Source organism: Anser anser (assembly GCF_964211835.1).
Source record: "Anser anser genome assembly, chromosome: 25".
Lineage (NCBI taxonomy): Eukaryota > Metazoa > Chordata > Aves > Anseriformes > Anatidae > Anser > Anser anser.
Genome location: NC_139746.1, coordinates 4,587,866 through 4,603,665, shown reverse-complemented (window position 1 = coordinate 4,603,665; position 15,800 = coordinate 4,587,866). Strand labels below are relative to the sequence as shown.

Sequence of the window (15,800 nt, the reverse complement as noted above, 5' to 3'; positions counted from 1 at the left end):
AAGAAGGGTTACTGCGTGAGCTTCTCTCCTCTGGCACTGCTGGGGCCCAGGGTGCTCCCAGGAGGCAGAGGGGGCTTGGGGGCAGCCGCATGCCTCGTGGCTCTTTGCTGACAATGCCACGTCCAGGAGGACGCTGCAGCCCAGCCCCAGCCCACTGGGGGCTCGTGCCACCCCCAGCCCCTTGTTCTGCACCACAGATTTTAGCAACCCCTCTTCCCTGGCCAGGGATGAGGAGCTGGGAAGGTACTGGGGGGTACTGGGGATGGTATTGGGCATTGATCCTGTACTGGGGCTGGTAAAGGGGATTAGCATTTGGCCTTGGTCCTGGTACTGGGTAAGTGGTATTGGTACTGGCCCTGGGTATGGGATATGGACACTGGTGCTGGGTATGAGTTATGGGTGCTGGATATGGAGTATGAGTACTGGTACTGGGTATGGGGTGGGCACTGGTGCTGGGTATGGGTTATGGGTGCTGGATATGGAGTATGAGTACTGGTACTGGGTATGGGGTGGGCACTGGTACTGGGTATGGGTTACGGGTGCTGGATACTGGGGATGGGCACTGGTACTGGGTATGGGGTATTCACACTGGCACTGGGCATGGGATACGCATACTGGGCATTGATAGCGTTACGTGGATTTGGTACTGGGGATTGGTACTAAGTATGGGTAGCGGTACTGGGAATCAGCTTTGGGTGTAGGTCCTGGTACTGGGCACGGGGTGTTGGTACTGGGTTCTGGTCCGGCTCCTGGTGACTCACACTGCTCTCGGTGCTGGGTACTGGTGCTGGGCACTGGTACAGGAGCCTGGGCCTTGGGGTTAGTGCAGGTTTGGCGCTGGGCAGAGCGCGATCGATGTGTGTTTGCATGGAGAGGGATGGCCCCGGCCACAGACCCAGCCACACGTGTCCCTGTCCCCTCCCACCGTTGGGACTCGCTCCCTGAGGCCCCAGCAGTGCTCTTGCCTGCTCTGTTGGAGACCCGGAGACCCTCCAGCTAAAAGCCCCAAACCTCTCCCCTTTCCCAGCCCATCAAAGAGGTCGCACGTGAGCCTGGTGCCAGCGGCTGCACCAGGACAAGGAGCAGCAGCCGCTCTGCAGGGCCAGAACACCCCAGCTGAGCCTGAGATAATAACTGGTAACGAGCGAATTATCCAGCTGTCCTGTGGAACAGCAGCCTCCTGCCCTGCCTGCTGACCCCACAGCACCCTGCAGCCAGCCCAGTTTGCTGGGGCTGTACCCAGCCCTGCTTTTTTCCTTGCAAAACCTCGGCAACATCCCCTGCTCCGCCGGAGCCAGGCGTTGCTGCACCAGGTGGGAGCGCAGCCCCCCGCACGACTTCTCACCCAGGGCCTGGTTCCCGAATGGTCCATTAATATATCGGGCTGTTTGCCACCTCCGCTGTATCCCAGGTGTCCTGCTTTAGGCTGCTTGTCCCAAAGAAGTGGGGAAGAGGGTCCCCCGGCCTGCTCCTGTTTGCCCCCCTTTCCTGCCGCCTGCCAGAGATGGGTCTCTCTCAGAACCGAAAGAATTGGTCCACAAACAGCACAGCAAGGAAGGTGAAAGGTGCTGGAGCCAGAGGGAGGGGGGCTGCCCCCTGGAAGGTCCCAGGCAGCTCAGGCTGCTCTGAGCACAGCCCCTTGCTGCCACCCCAGCTATGTGCAGTTTTGCCCTGACTTTCATCGCCCTCAGCCAAGCCAAGAACTTCCCGCATGGGTCCCTGCTGTGCCATGGGCAGCGTTGCCAAAACTCCCCAAGCTGCCGCTTCCCTTGCTCAGAAACAGGGCTGGCAGCTTGAACAAGCTGCAGACAGCTGATCTCTCTTGCATTTCTTCTCTCCGTATGCTCCCCGTTTTCAGGGGGCTTGGTTGGCCCAGGACAGCACGAAGCAGAGCCACGAACATCTGGAAGGCAGAACCCAATGGGCCTGGGCTTTTTTGGCTGCTAGGGCAATGGCGACCCCAAGATTTGGCCCCCGAGGTGTTTCTGTTCCCAGCGCTGGCTCAGCAGCAATGCCCCAAGCACGCCGTGGCAGGCCCCGGTCTCACGGCGCGTTCACGCATGTGCTTGCTCTTAAATGAGCAACTGCTGCTCTCCAAAGCCTGTGCATGGCATTAACTGTGCTGCGCTGAGCCCTTTATGCTCGATAAACACCTTTGGGAAATGTGTGCTTTCCAAATGCCTGCTTGTCTGGAGCTGTGTTTTTTCAGAGGAAAAAAACAAGCAAGCTACTGCCTTTTCTTTCCAGTAGGCAGGGGACGGTTTTTGCCTGGTTTGAGGTGCCTGCAGACATTTATTGCTGCGTTAATGTGAAGTCTGGCATGCCTCATCATGGCTGCTGGCACAGAAAATCCCCCCCTGCCCTGGGGCTGCGTGCTTGAGCTCCGCTCTCGGGACTCTGCTCTGCACCAGCCCCACATCTTGCTCGGTCACCGCCACCTGGCACCATGCAAGAGACCTGCCAAATCCTTTGGTTGCGGCCGTGGCTATGAAATCCCACGGAGCTCCTGCAGAAGGAGCACGGCAGAGCCCTGCGGACGGCTGGCGGTGATGGGGATGAGGAACGGCAGCTGCAGACACGCTGCAGACACCAGCGTCGCAGTGCAGGGCTCGGCGAGCCCCCGAGCCTCGGGTAAATGCTGTGGGGAGGGGACCCGAGGCTGACCTGTGGCCCTGCAGAGACCCAGGCTGGTGGCAAGGGAGGGGGCGCCCCTGCCATGGCCTCAGGACCCCCAAATCTGCCCCTTTCCCAGCCTGTAGCCCCTGACGCTTGCCATGCACCGCAGGCACGTCCCGTGGGGTCCAGCTCCATCAAGCCCTCTAGCCGCAAGCTGTCACGGGAAGAGACATTTTGCTGTCCCTCCCCAAGCCAGGCTTTGCTTTGCCCATGCTGGCGGGTGGGTGCCAGCAGCGGGAGCCTCCCTTGTGCTGCAGGGAGCAGCGGGATGGGGCGAGGACACGCGAGCAGGACCAAGCTATTGCGGTCTCTTGGGGTTTCTCTGGGACCAGCAGCAGACCCAAGGCTGGGATGTGAGCCACGCTGCCTGGCCAGGCTCGCTGAACCCCGAGGAGCAGCCTTCAGCCTTGCAGCCCCGCCGTGCCCAAACCCAGCGGGCTGCTGAGCACCAGAGAAGCTCTGCGCTGTGGCTCATAACCCACCTGCTTGCTGAGCTCTGTCGCCATGGAGATGGCTACTAATGAGGCTGGGCTGTTAACGAGGTTCCTGGTCATTTGCTTGCCCTCCTCTTGCTGTGGCTCATCACAGCCATCAGCAGGCTCGGGACTGCCCCAGCTTTCCCCATGTCCCCAAACCCCCGGGGACAGGAGCCCCTGGTGGCCCTTGGCACCTAGCAGGGTGAGGACAGACTGAGTTTGCACGAGCCGGGACCGTCTTCAACCTCTCTGCCTTCAGCGATGGAGCTGGTGGGTGGCACGGATGGCACAAGGACCGATGTCACAACAGGGGAGTGAAGATGTCCCCGGGGGGCCCAGCATCCCTCATCCCAGGGGGTGCCAAGCGTGGAGGGTAGCTGCGAAGCATCCTGTGTGCACTGCCAGCCCCCAGGAGGACACAGCACCCACAAATGTCCCTCCATCCCGACCAGAAGGGCAGCTTTTCCTCTCGGGGCCACTGGTCCCGAAGCTGGGCTCATGAAGCTGCCCCCGCCGCCCGCTCACACCACGCTGCCTCTGCCTGCACCGCGGGTTGGCACCGTGATGCTGCAGCAATGGAAACCAAGCAACATGCGGAGCCCCAAACATCGCTGGGAACAGCCTAAAAGTCCTTGGTAATTAAGCAAGGAAATTGTGTCAGGCTATTTATAGGAGCTCCTCGCAGCCGAGGCATTGTACTCGCTCCTCAGCCTGGGGAAGAGCCTGCTGCTGGGGGGAGCAGCCGTGAAGCTCCTGGTGGGCCACCCGTGCTGCAGCGGGGACGAAGGCTGAGCCCTGTGGTTTGGCAAAAGGCATCGCTCACAGCTGAACCCAGGGCATTTGAAGGGGCGTCAGGGCTTTCACCAAAAACTGTGTTGCCCTCGGATGGTAAAAGCACCCCCCCCACACGCTGCTCTGGCCCCAGCCCCAGCTTTGTGCTCGGAGCGCGGCAGGAGCTGGGCAGCGAGCCCCTGGGGCTGGGAGGTTTTGGTGTGTGCCCCCTGCCACCACCCCGGGGAGGGCAGGTCCCCACTGGCCCCCGGGGAGCAGGGCAATGTTGGTGGCGATGCCACCGTGCCCAGGAGCACGCCGGAGCAGGGGGTTCCCAGATGCTGGAGTGGGGGCTGGCCGGGGGTCTCAGCAGCGAGGGGAGACGAGAATGGGGTTGCAAAAGCTGCTTAAGGGATTTGAATTCTTAATCCCCATTAGAAATTGATGTCCAAATCCCTGGAGTGGTGGAAAATCCCGCCCCAGAAGTTCATTTTTTTCTTAAAACCAGAAAGAAACACAAGCTGCAAGCGTGCGGGGCTGGCAGCCCGTGAGCTGGGCAGAGGCAGCCTGATTTCCTCTCCACGCTGGGACATTTCTCTTCCGAGCTGGCTGTTGTAAAGCCTGGGGACACAGGACCTCACCCCACTGACTGCTCTTCCCTCTCTGAGCCGGCCGTCAGTGGCTCCTCAGCATCCTACTCCCAGATATTTGGGAAAATATTTCCCACTTCTGTGACGCAAGAGCATGGTTTGGGAAGCAGCCGAGCAGCCACCCTTTGTGAAGCTGTGTGGGTTGTTTTGCTTTGAAAGTAACTCCCATCTGACTTAGCAAAGGGCTAAGCTAATTTTACACATGACTTGCTTTCGCACCTTTAAGAAGGGGCAGTTCCTTTCTCGATGAGCAGGGCATATGGCAGTTAAATCGATTATTTGCTGAATGAGTGAGAACACGCAGCACTAAAACGTGAGCATTGGAAAAGAGCTGCAGAAGTAAATTGATTTTTTTTTTTCTCCCTGTGCAGATATGGCCAAATATACCCAGTTACATGTGTGTCTGTGGACTGCAAATATTGAATTTGGTTGTTCCCTTACACCGAGACTCGCTGACAAGGTTCACAGGGAAAAAGCCACGGCACAAGCTGCTGTCCCAGCCCGCGTGGGGCCGTGGGTCTCTGCCGGAGCATCCCCGGCCCTTGGCGGTGCAGGGGGTCGGTGCTGCCTCCGTGCGTGGCTGGTGATCGTCACCAACATCCTTGCCGCGAGGGAGCCAGGCGCTGTCAGTTCGCGTGACGTTTTAATTCAGGTTAATGAAAGGGCTGGGGCAGGAACAAACAAGCAGACAGTCTCCCCAAAGCAGGCAATGCGAGAGCCGAACCCAAGCTGACAACCGCCTGCGGGTGACGGCCGGTGTTTGGGTGCTGCAGTTGGAAATGCTGCGGCTGCGTGGGGCACCAAGACAACCCGCACCCCTCCGAGACCCTGTGCCCCCACACACCGACCCGGCACCCCCCCGAGACCTTGTGCCGGCTCGCCTGGCGGCGGGAGGTTGGGGGTTTGGGTTCGGGGTTTTAACGAGGCACGATGTGGGTGCGCTCGGACAGGGCGCAGGGGATCTCTACCGTGGGCAGACCCCACGGGGGCACCTCCAACGTGCCGGGCCCCCAGCACCTGCCTCGACACTGCCGGCTTGTGCCAACAAGCTGCTTTCATGCCTGCTCCAAATGCGGGACAAGCCCTGAGGCGGGCGGGATCCGGCACCTGGACAGGGGGATTCGGACCGTGGCTGGGGGGGGGTCTGGTTGCTGACCACCCCCGCTGGGATGGAGGGGGATGCTCGGGGCCATGCACCGTCCCTGGGGGCTCTGTGCACGGAGTGTGAATTATTTCTCATTTTTGCTGTAAAACTGCGCTTCCGAGGGATGCGTTCATGAAATATAAATGTGAGAGCTTGGAGAGGAACAGAGGGTCTGCGCACGCAGCCTTTCCTATCGCAGCTGTGGTTAATAATGTATGGCTTCCCTAACGAGGGCTGTGGTCTGAGAGCACTGAACACCCCGGGTGCTGGCAGGGCTCCCCCCAGCACCCTGTCCCCAGTGCTTCACCCGCACTGACAGGCAAGGCCCCTACCACCGCTGGGCAGGATCTGTCCAAGGCTCGGCATCGTCACGGGGTGCTGGGCCTGGTCCCCAGCAAGGATGGGTGGGGATGGGTGGGGGTGGGTGGGGGTGGGTGGGGGTGGGTGGGGATGGGTGGGGGTGGGTGGGGGTGGGTGCCAACTGGTGGGGATGAGTTAGCAACGGGTATGTGATGGGTGGGGACTGGTGGCAATGGGTTGGTGTTGGGTGGTGATGGGTGGGTGACGAGTGGCATTGGCACCATAAAACTTCCCAGATTTGGGGCAGAAAGGGTGAGAAGGGTGATGGCCTGCTGGGGGGTGGGTACATCTGCATGAAAACTTCTTTTCTCAACCATTGCCGGGTGAAAGCCTCACTTTCTGTAACACCCACATCTCCTTGCAGGGAAGATGACCCAGAAGAGTTCATTTTGGGTTAGCTGGCACTGAGTCTGTGTCCAGGAGCTGCTGGGCCAAGGTTCAGGGGGGAAGGGACCAGCTTGTGCCCACGTGGAGGTCAATGCTGAGCTGTGCCAGGGCCAGAGCAGTGACGGGACAGCGCTGTGATAGGAGCATGACTCCTGAAGCAACGGCATGCAGGCACCATGGGCCTGGCTGGCACATGATGCCTTCTGTTCAAAACAATGATGTTGCAAGGCAAGGCTTTAAAGTCCTGTTGGGAAACACGGGTAGCTGGGGCTGTGGGTGGTGGGGAGAGGAACAACCTTCATCCAGTGATGCTTGAAAGCAAAGGAGCCCCCAGTCCAGCCTGGGCAGGCAGAGCTCAGCGGGAGAGGTCGCTCCTGGAGCCAAGGTGGATCCAGCCCTTGCTGGAGGACGGGGACAGAGAGAGGCTGAGAAGGTCTCGCAGAGGAGACTCAACCTGGGTAGGATGCCCCAAAAGGCAGGGTGTGGAGCTGTGGGGTACAGATGGGTGTCGGTGCACAGCTGGGTGGTGGTGCACGGGTTGGTGTCAGTGCACAGCCGGGTGATGGTGCACAGGTTGGTGTTGGTGCACGGGTTGGTGTCAGTGCACAGCCCGGTGATGGTGCACAGCCCGGTGATGGTGCACAGCCGAGTGATGATGCACAGCCGAGTGATGATGCACAGCCCACCGCATCCTTTGCTACCCCGCCTGGCAGGAGGTGACGCTGATGCTGCCCTCATCACCGCCCCCAGGGACGGTGCCTGGGTGGGTGTCCCCAGGCAGAGGCTGGCCCTGGGGCCGGCAGCGGGGCCAGGTGAGGTTCCCAGTCCCCACCTGCTGGGCCCGGGCTGAGCCTCCCCCTCCTGGCTCCTGCTCTGCTTTCAGCTCAGCTCGAAAACAACCCCTTTGTTTTCTTTAGTTCCTTTCCTAATTTAGACAGCCCCAAGGCCCCGCGGGCAGATAAAGGCAAGTTTATTCCTTCCCCCTGTTTATGGCTCTGCTGGAACACGCTGCTCCTGCAAATATTACATCAAGGGGACGAGGAGAAGGCTCGGCTTCGCCAGCACGGCCTCCCTCTCACCCAGATCCGCGCATCGCCGCTCACCGCCCCGACCCCAGCGAGGGACCCGGCCGGGCTCCCGCTGCGCTCGGCTTGGTGGCAGCGGCTCTCCGCCTGCCAGCCCCTGTGCCACTGGTGCCCTCGGCTCCTTGTGCCCCGCGTGGGACACACGTCCCTGCCGCTTCCTCGGCCACGCGGGCAGCGCTCGGTTCCATCCCTGCCTGAGAGCAGCCCCTGGGGGGGTGTGTGGGGGGTGTCCCAGCAGAGCCCCCAGTGCCAGGCGTGGGCATGGGGGTGTCCCCGCCACCGCGCCGGCAGCGTGCTGCCGCCCAGGCTGTCGCAACGAGCCACGAGGCTGGGAGCTGTGTTTGCTTTGCTGGAACAACGTGTCACCACCGGCCGAGCCTCGGTTGCATCATCCCGACGGGGACGGGAGAGCGGTGCCCAGCCTCCGTCCACGAGGCCGGGAGATGGGGTGCAGGAGCCTCCCCCCCCCCACACACACACACCCCGGCCATAAAGCCCTGCAGGAGATTGCGTCGGGGGTTTCAGCACTTCCCAGGGCAACGGGGTGATGAGCCGCCACCCCTGGGCTGCCCCAGTCTGGGCTTGAAATCACTGGCAGCAAAGTGAGCCCCAAAAGCCCCTCAGCGGGACGGGCAGCTGGATGGACAGACAGACAGACGTGTCCAGCGGGACGGGGGCGATGGGGACCGCTTCCTCCCTCCTTCCTGAGAGGTGGAGGCAGCGATGAAAACCTGTGGTGACCAGCACCTGGGCACACACCCAGCTGCTCGCCAGCAGGATTTGCCTCGAATGCAATTTTTTTTTTACTAAAAACCTGTCTTTTTACAGAGCTCCTGACCCCAGGCCAGCCTCAGCACCGCCTCCTGCACGAGGATGGATCCCTGGGAGCACAGGTGCTGGGGTGACTTTGGGGATCTCCATCAGCAACGTGGGCCACCCTTGCGTGAGAGGACATCACGTTCCCCCGAAATCAGCCTGGAGGCTGGGAGCAAGCTCGTCCCAGAGGGTCAGGGACACCCCGAGAGGTGCTGGACCCTGAGGGAGAGGTGGTGTGAGGACAGCAAAGGAAATCAGAGATACGGGCGGGAAATAACAAACGTGAGTCAGAAGAGAAGCACGCACACAAGGGCAGCTTGGGGAAGCTAATCTGCAAGAAGATAACGCTGCCGGGGTGGGGGAGATCAGACATGAGCTCGTCGGAAGGGAGAACCAAGGCTTTCAAAACCCCAGCGCCCATCATGGGGCTGTGCATCATGCCTGGCTGCGTCACCCGTGGGTGCTGGGGGCAGCGTGGGCTGGAGCCGTGCTCGGCACCCGGCCTTGGATGCTGTGGACAGCACGTGCGTGTCGGGGCACGCCAGCAGCCTCCGAAGGTTTCCAAAGCCCCTGAAATCCCACCCCGGGTGCTGATCCCCCTGCAGACAGGGCTAGCCCCCGCACAGCCAGCCTGCTTTTAGTCTGGTGGAGATTAAGCTCCCTGGGGGCCTAATGGCAATTCTTTTGGCACGCGTTCAGCAAGCCTTAATCCATCTTATCTCCTCTCTGAAAGGATGAACTCGGTGCCTCTCCAAGCGCTCAATGGGGAGCAGAAGCGGCGGGAGCCCTGGCGATGCGCAAGCTCCCTGGGGATGCCCTACATACGGCAAGGAGGCGGCAGGGCAGAGGCCAGAGCAATTTGGCAGCCTGGGAGGAGGCAGGGGATCAGGCCCGGGTGGCAGGGAGGCTGACACGGGCTGCCCCGCGCAGCAGCGCCTTTCTCCCCGGTGCTGGTGTCACTGGGAGTCTCGGCTGGATTACTGGGAGCACTGGTTTCCTTGGGATGTGCCTGGGTGTGAGCCAGGGGTGGCTTCTGGACGGGGCATGAATTGGCCCTGCGGTGGCACATCGCCGCTCCCTCCACGCAAGGGCTCCCACGCCAGCACCGGCGCCACCCCGTCCGCCGGGCTCCCTTGGTGCCCGGGGATGTCCCCGTTCCCCACGGTGCCGGGACTCCTGAGAGCACCCCGGCACTGCGGCGTGTGGGGCCGTGCTCCCACTGCTGCTCTCACACTCGGGCACGCAAACCCCGAACCTGCCTTGCTGCAAACCTGTCCTGACACCACTAATAATAACCGCGTTAATTGCGCAGCTCTGCCTGATTCGTTTGGTCAGCTCCATGGCTCGCTGTCACAGGCACGCCAACGAGGGCTGGCGTTTGCCTCCCTGGCCGCCGTCTGGAGCACGGAGCCGTGTCTGATACCCAAGGGCACCGCGGCTCAGCCCAGCGCCGACGCACGGCCCCAGGACTCACGGCGCAGACGCCCTCCAAGTGCACCGAGCACCTCCAGCGCCAGCCCCCGAAGGGGACAGGCTGGGGCGCAGCCAGACAGCCTGTCCCAAACCCCCCATCGCCGTGGGATCTGCCCTTCCCGAGCCCCTGCCCCGTGAAAGCAGAGAGGACAGCGAAACCATTTGCACAGCTTGAAATTCTCCACTTTTCCTGGTCAAAGCTCTGCTGGCAGTGGGTGTTTGGGGACTTCGTTTCGGTGACAGATGCCCCAGGGGCTCGCTGGCTCCTGCCCCAGCACCAGACCAGCGTGCTGGGTCCCCAGGGCTATGCGTGCCTTCACAGGGAGGTTTCCTTCCCGCAGTCGGGTTCATGGCTGTGGCGAAATGGCTGGGGACAGTGGCAGGAGGCGGCAGTGGCACTTTACGCCCCTTGCACTCGTGACGCTGCGAGGTGGGACTGAACCCACCAGCCCTGCTCCAGCCTCCCGTGGTTTTGCACCATTTGCAGAGGGAGTCCCCGCTGGTGATCGTGTCGTGGGCTGCGGTCAGCCCCGTCCCCGGCCCTAGACGCTTACAAAATCCCAGCACGGACCGTGCCCTCCTAACCGTGGGATTCGAATGAAGAAAAACACCCCCGGGCAGGAGGGGTGGTGGTGGCTGCAGCTTTCCAACATGCTCGAGTAACTTGTTTGTGCTCTTCGGCTGTGGGAGCTGTGGTGGGCTGGTCTCACCTGCACCATGAAGCATCACCAAAAGCTGCTGGGGCTGCGGTTTGGGTGCAGCGAGGCTGCCGGCGCCGAGGGAGCCGAGGCACGCGTGGGGCAGGCGAGCCGCTGCGGTCCCCAGTGTGGGCGGCAAGGCTTTTGGTTTCCAGTTTGCTTGTTGAAACCAGAAAAAAATAACCACACTGGGGAGAAGGAAAAAAAAAAAAAAAAAAAAAGAGCTATTTTGGTGGGAAGGAAATATTTTTGCTGAAATATTTCACTCTTGCAATTAGCCACACGCCCTTTCCCTTGGCTGTGGGTGGTGGGAGATGCTGCTGGCCGTCTCTCCTTGCACCTCTTGCTCTCACACCTCCCACGGCTGTGGGTAGAAGGCTCAGGGCCCCCGGGAGCCCTGGCACTGGTGGGCGAGCAGCCAGCAGGGCCCTCATGGCCCCCCTGAGCTGTGTGGGGACAGCCCAGCGGTGGCAGTGGGGGGGAAAAGGGTGACAAAAATAGGGGAAGATCCCACGGCTGCAGCATCCCCGGGCGTGCATCCCTGCCCCTGGGATGCATCACAGCGAAGGTGGTGACGATCCCTCCGTGGCCGCAGCCAGCCAGCACCCATGGGTGTTGCCTCTGCTGCCGGATTTCCTGCCGGAGAGCTCTGGCTGGGCCATGGCTCAGCACCGCTGCCCGCCGTCCTTGCTCCCGGCCTTGGGCCTGTTTGCTTCGCATCAAGCTGTGTCCTCACCCCGCCGCCCGTGAGTCAGCGTCTCGGGGCGGCCAAAAAAGCCCTGCAAAGCCCCGCGGATGCTGCTGGGGTGAAAGCCCAGCCAGCGAAGCCGTCCCGCTGCCTGGCCCCCAGCCCCCCTGCCTCCCCAGCGTGGTGTCACGGCAGCTCCCCGGGGATGCGTGAGCCGGGGCACGGCCACCAGCCCTGCCACGGGCTGGAGTCGGAGCCCTGAGAGACCCTCCCCGGGGGTCTCAGAGGCCTTGGCTGGGAAATGCAGCAGCACTTGCAAGCGGCACTCACTCACTCCTCGCCTCCCAAAGCTCCTTTTCCCTCTGGAAGAGGAAATGAGTTAATTGAATGGATGAATTGAGCAAGGATTAATTGAGAAGCAGAAAACAAAGCTGTATATTTGCAAGTGAGACGTGAAGTACGGCAGGACCTGCCCACCACTCTCTGCTGCAGGCGCGCAGAGTTTCTGACCCCGGCTCGTCCCACTCTGGCCCCAGCCACTGGATGCCCTCGTGTCCATTCACGCCCTGCTGCGTTGCATCACCAGTTGAACGCGGGTGCATGCCGTCTCCAAAGCAACTTGCAGCTAAAAATGGGTAGAAAGTTTGATCTGAGCCCGTGCCAAGATTAATTTTTAATTGCTTCTAATTTCACTCTGCTGGGCTTGGCGAGCCCAGCCCGGCAGAAAGGTCGGGTGGCAGGTGCGGGGCTGGGTTACCCACGGGCAATGCTCCGGCCGGACGGCACACCGGCGGTCTGCAGCCCCATGAGGGCTTGGACTCGTCAGCTCTGGCAGCAGACAGGACCAGTGCCCTGCAGTTGTCTGCCTGTCCCCACTACGGTTGTGTGGGTTCCCGGTTCGGCCCCTGCTCCCCATGGCTCTCAGCCGGCCCTGGGACCCCCTCTCCATGCCTCCAGCTGATGCAATTCGGCATCTTGATGGAGCCCCTGAAGCCAGGGACTTGCAGTTTTTCAGCTGTTGCTTTAGCGCATTCAAATGATCCACGTGGTGTTAGAAATCGCCATTAAATCCCAAATACCTCCTGGCGTTCCTGGGTCCATTCCTGCCTCCCCCTTCCCATCCCATGGCTGGGCATCAGGGGAGCATTTCTGGCATGGAGACATGCAGGGAAGCCCAAATTCTCTGCTTACGTGCCCTGGGAGGCATCTCCTCTGCCCAGCATCTCCCTGCCCTGCTGAGCAGGGATTAGGAACCTGCATTCCCAGGGCAGCTCGCGGCTGCTGTCGGAGAGAGTGCAAATTGCCTGGTCCTGGCTCAGCGCCCCGGCACCTTCCACAAAATCCCCCGAATGCGCCACGCTTGCGCTGACAAAGCAAACATTTATTCAAATGACAAAGGTCACCCCTTCCTTTTTTTGACAGCTATTTTTGTCTATTTTGCTAAAGTCCAAGGGTAAAGGAACTGCAGAGGCAGGCATGGCATGCTAAGGAGGCTTCAACCCTCATGTCAGTGTGTTGGAGAGATTCAGGAAAGAGAAAATGAGCCTAAGCAGCCATCCCGGGCAGGAGCTGGGAGGAAGGGCTCATCCGACCTGCTTTTCCCAGAGCAGGGAGGCCAGGGCAGCCCCATGAGAGCCCGATGGCCCCATCCCCAGGCACCATGTGCCATCAACAGGGACCTGCTCCTTCCATATCCAAGCACCCCTTGGCCAGCCTCCGGCACCGACGTCCCCCCCAGAGCAACCCAACGAGCTCTAAGAGGACGTTTGTGAATATTTGCAGGATGCATTCGTTCACTCAGGGGGTGCGCAAACGGGCAGCTGGGCTCCCTGCGAGATGCTGGCTGTGCGGCTGGCTTTCACCAGCACCCCGAGGCTGTGGGAACGGTCACAGCCCAGCGTCCCCGCCTGCACAGAGCAGCCGTGAGCATCTCAGCAGTGCCCAGAAAGCGGCACCGCGGTGGCACTGGGTCACAGCCAGCACCTGAAGATCCTCCTGGGAAGGACCTCCTGGGTCTGGACCTGCTGCTGGGACCTGTTCAGTGCAGGGGTGTCCGCTGGGCATGGCGCAGTGCTGGGGGTGGGGGGACACACATGGTGGGAAGGCGATGCCAGCCCCCTTTGGAGCCGGGAGGTGCTGGCAGCAGTGCGGGGATCTGCAGACCCCAAACACCTTGTGCTCCCTGAGCCGGTGAGCCCCAGCCTGGCCCCGCGTCCCCGCACATCGCAAGGAGGCAGATGTGGCTGGGACCTCACGGGACACAACCATGAGCCTTGCCCCCGTCCTGGCCGCTGTTTCGCCTCTGTGTGAGCAGCTCTGCCCAGCCGCAGGCAGCAATGAAGGCAGCGAGCCTGCCCCAGCTCTGCCCCGGCCCTGCAGCACGGCACAGCCCCGAGCCACCCGGCGCCACGCTGCCGAGCCCGCTCCCTTCTCGCAAGGGTGCCTGACTCACGCCCGAGTTACAGGAAAACCGTCCTGCGAAACCACATTCCTGGCGGTAAATCCAGGCTGGGAGCAGCTCTCGCCGGGGTCCAGCTGCCAGCGGGCTCCTCGGCTGAGCAAAGAGCTTCCTGCTGCGAACGCTCTCCTGGTGCTCCTGCATCCCTGAAAAGCCACCTGGAACGTAGCTTTCCTGCAGAGCCCCAGCCAAGGCTGGTGACGGCATGTCCCCAGGGAGCCACACGCCGGAGGAAGAACATTTACCAGAAACCGCCGGTGGACTTTCTCCAGTTGCTCCAGAGAAAATCCTGATGACAGCAGAGCTCCCCTGCGAGGTCTGATGACACGGTTTTCCCTGCTGTGACCATCTGTGCCGCCTGCCGTTAATTCCTGCACGTTAGAGAAAATCCTCCCGAATATTAAACCCACATGAAGGCACTGGGAGGCTGCCGACCTGCCCTGGGCATCCCCAGCTCTGCCCTCGCCCCTCCTCTGCACCCAGCCTCACCTCCCAGCTCCGGCCATCCCCACGACACCACCGGTGAACACTGGAGCACCCAGCCACGCAGGGCACCCAGCGCTCCCGCCGCCTGATTTCACCCCTTTGCATTATTTTAAGCCTCTTTCTATTTACTTTTTGAGCCGCTTCCCTTGCTGATAGCAGCACCCCCCAGATCTGCCGTGGCCCCAGAAAGCAGCGTGACCCTCAGGGCGTTAGCGCCCGGCTCACGCGCTGGGTGCGAAGCCCACCCCAGGCTGTGGGGGCAGGCTTATAGCAGCAGATTTCTTCTGCTCTTCTGCTCTTTCTCTCTCTCTCTAATACAAATCCTGTCCCTGCCACAGGGCTCCGAGAGGACTCGGTGTGTGACAGATGCACACTGTGGGGTTTCTCCCAAAGCAAGATGTTGCCTGGCCAAGGATGTCGATGTGGTGATTTCAGAAACGTCATCCACTTAGCGGAAGCAAATCCCCAGGCTGCAATATTGAAGTGACACTTCACAAACCGCACCGAAATGGGGCAGTGCCTGGGCTGCCCACCCTGACGGTGTCACCGCCAGCCACGATGACTCTGACACCCTGAGCTGCTTCGTTTGATGGGAAACCTCCCCTCCTGGACCACTTCTTGGGGGAAGATGTTCCTGGATCACGCTCAGGAGTTTGTTTTTTTTTCCCTTCATTTTGCAGCAAGGAAGCAATTCCCAGGCACCCTGACCCATGTAGGCAGGTTCTCGGCATCTGCATTTTGCCTCCACGGCTTTCCTTGTTGCAGGGAGATTGACAAATGCCAGACCCATGCAGCTCCCAGGGCACGTGCTCAGGTGTGGTGGTGGCCGGAGAGCATCTGAGCTCAAAGCTTGGACGCAGCCTCGGACCCACTTCAGGTTTGTTTCCCTCTGCTGAGCCAAGTCCTGCGGACTGAGACATCCGTCCATGCAGGGTGAACCCCCCCCAGCATCTGTTTTTCTAAGAAATGAAAACTAAACAAGGGCTGCTCTGTCCCAGCCATGCCCGAGCAGCGTGACTTCCCTCCTGCTAACCCCTTCTCTTGGCTGTGCAAGAGGACACGAGGCAAAGGTCGCCGTGATACTGGCAAAGTGCAGGACAGACGGACAGGTCCGTGTGTCCGTGGGTGCTGGTTCCTGCCTGTGCCGAGTGCCTGTGGGGTCCCTGTGGGAGCTGGGCGGACGGAGGCTGCTGCCTGGGCAGCCCGCAGGTGCCAGCCCCGGAGCCATTGCACCAGCGCAGCTGCTGGGAAGGGGACTGCTCAAACCCTTTGTGCTTTGGGGCATTTTCACCCACTTATTTTCAAGTTTTCACTGCATTAATCATTTTTTTTTTTTACGTCATTTAAAGCCTGCTATCTTCTGAGGTGTGAAAATTGAGAAATAGCTTAGATAAATATTAAAATACACTTGTAGACCCTCCTGGAAAAATTCCATGACAAGAAAATCTGCCTTGCCTTGCCTTGCCTTGCCTTGCCTTGCCTTCCCTTCCCTTCCCTTCCCACCACCTTCTCAATGTGACCACCTGCAGGCAATATCCCTGTTCCCAGCTGCAGCACGACGCGGGTTTTCCCGGACGTGGGTACCCAAGTGCACGTTTGGGGTATGCTGAGAAGCATCACCGCCTCCTCACC

The 15,800-nt window shown here is 60.8% G+C and overlaps 1 long non-coding RNA gene across 2 annotated transcripts; it reads left to right on the top strand.

Moving 5' to 3' along the window:
- Positions 1 to 6,720: 6,720 nt before the first annotated feature.
- LOC310886387 lies at positions 6,721 to 9,671 on the top strand. 2 transcript variants are annotated; one of them, XR_014575291.1, is made up of 3 exons: positions 6,721 to 6,922; positions 8,378 to 8,647; positions 9,099 to 9,671. It is a non-coding gene; the product is annotated as an uncharacterized lncRNA (long non-coding RNA). The 2 variants fall into 2 exon arrangements; XR_014575292.1 differs by lacking the exon at positions 6,721 to 6,922 and adding an exon at positions 8,006 to 8,151.
- The last annotated feature ends 6,129 nt before the right edge of the window (positions 9,672 to 15,800 follow it).